Consider the following 2,500-nt stretch of genomic DNA (forward strand, 5'->3'; position numbering starts at 1 on the left):
CGGCCGCCCGGGAGTGTGTCCCGGGGTCCCGCGCGAACACGCAAGCGTCCGCTCAATCATTCTGCAAACAGGAGGAGGCTGAGCTCCCCTGCACAATACACCTCGAAACCCTCTCAGGTCCCGGCGGCGCGCAGCGCCGTCCCAAGTACTTGGTCGGGTTCGAGAGAGGCGCAATCGCCCGGAGTTAGGCGAGTAGACGCTTTCGGTGCGACCACCCGTGCTCCCAACTGAGCTTGCCGCTGCCGACAGAGGCCCGGGAGCGTGCTGTCGTGGCATTGCCGGCGGGAGACAACACGCGCCACCTACGGTGACCGGCAGCTCCAACGCCAGCGCCACAGAAGGACAAAAGCCCCACTTGGGTGCCGAAGCGAACTCTCCCAGCACAGCGCACGCGCCAACACATCCGCACAGCTGCGATACAAACCACCAGCGAGAACCGCTGGGGCGACCGAGCAGCAGACGGCGTCGCGGCGCCGAGCGCCGGGCGGCGGCGCATCCTCAACGCACACAGTCCTCAATCGGACCAGCACACTGAAGATGTCCACCGCGCTTCGCACCGGGCCCGCGAGGACCTACTTTGGCCGCACGGCGCCGCGCGCAGGGTGCGCCGGCGCGCAGCTGCGACGCCTGCCGCGTCCGTCGGCCGGCGCGCCTGCCACTGGCCGCCCCCACCAGCCGGCTGTAGCGCGTGCGCCCACGCACCGCGCGGCCAGCACGCCGGGAGGCGCCCCCTCACCGGCCGGGGACGGTCCCACCCAGCCACCGCCGCGTATCGCTTCACACCCAGATGCCGTTCAGTTTCGTCGGCATGGTGGGTATCGCTGGAACAACCGGTTAGTACCTCAACCTATCGTCGCCATCACCGATTCACCCCTAGCGAGAACAACCGCACCACAACAGGTTACCATTTGTTCATTTGCGTAACTTCACCAGAAAACGCAGGCGTCCATCGCCATTTGCAACTTCAACGATTATTGCATGCCTGTGTCAGGTGTCACGCCACACTACGTCTGCCCACATACACGCAACAAAATGTGCACGCCTAGACAATACGTGGAAGGTGGCCCCCGTACGTATGCGATGTCCATTGCTCGAACGACTGTCAACCGGCCTCTGTAGCATGTCGCAGATATGGAACGCGGTGCACCATGCCATCACGGTGTGTGAGGAGAGACGACTAGGTCCGAATACATCAACAGACAGCTCATGCTGATCGCCATCCACGGCGTCCGTTCCTCCCACACGTCTCTATGGCGTACCACACTGCAATCCAGCTCTCATAGGGAGACGACACGTAGCTGCGTGCACAATATTTGCACTGTATGGTCCGCCGTTTTTGGGCGCAGTCGTTGTGCGGTCACACATGTGCCACGATGTATCATTCAGTACATAAGGACGAATGTGCAGTACAGATTGTGGTTCACGCGTACGACATCAGCGGACAGTTGACACAGGCCGCACCACAACGTAGCCTGAGTACGTCGCATGCGAAGGGCATTGAACATGCAAACTTCTCACCAACCAGCTTGCGAAGGCAGGGGGCAAGGTGGGGACGTGGGGAGGGGCGGCATGTACGTCCTGCTGCCATCCACATTACAGTGTACAGCAGGAGCATGTGGAAAGTGAGCAAGACTTGCAAGGTGTTTAACATGAAGCGATACACAGGGGTGCGGGCAGTGCGAGTAGCGAACTATATTGCGAGGGTTGCGGGTGGGCAACACTACAGTAATTGAACGAGTCGTATAACAATTACAGAGCAGGTTTAGGCGACAACGTGGGTTACGTTAAGGCGACAACATGGGTTAGGTTAAGGCACAACATGGGTTAGGTTAAGGCACAACATGGGTTAGGTTAAGGCACAACATGGGTTAGGTTAAGGCACAACATGGGTTAGGTTAAGGCACAACATGGGTTAGGTTAAGGCACAACATGGGTTAGGTTAAGGCACAACATGGGTTAGGTTAAGGCACAACATGGGTTAGGTTGAGGCACAACATGGGTTAGGTTAAGGCACAACATGGGTTAGGTTGAGGCACAACATGGGTTAGGTTGAGGCACAACATGGGTTAGGTTGAGGCACAACATGGGTTAGGTTAAGGTACAACATGGGTTAGGTTAAGGTACAACATGGGTTAGGTTAAGGTACAACATGGGTTAGGTTAAGGTACAACATGGGTTAGGTTAAGGTACAACATGGGTTAGGTTAAGGTACAACATAGGTTAGGTTAAGGTACAACATAGGTTAGGTTAAGGTACAACATAGGTTAGGTTAAGGTACAACATAGGTTAGGTTAAGGTACAACATAGGTTAGGTTAAGGTACAACATAGGTTAGGTTAAGGTACAACATAGGTTAGGTTAAGGTACAACATAGGTTAGGTTAGGTTAGGTTAGGTTACACGTTGTTGTACGGAAAGGTGTAGGGGGGGGGGGGGGGCGGGGGCGGCAGGTTCGTTGATAGTGATTATAGTAAGTGAATGCTTGTGACATGATCAGATTTG

This window comes from Schistocerca piceifrons, unplaced genomic scaffold (genome assembly GCF_021461385.2).
Source record: "Schistocerca piceifrons isolate TAMUIC-IGC-003096 unplaced genomic scaffold, iqSchPice1.1 HiC_scaffold_1209, whole genome shotgun sequence".
Taxonomy (NCBI): domain Eukaryota; kingdom Metazoa; phylum Arthropoda; class Insecta; order Orthoptera; family Acrididae; genus Schistocerca; species Schistocerca piceifrons.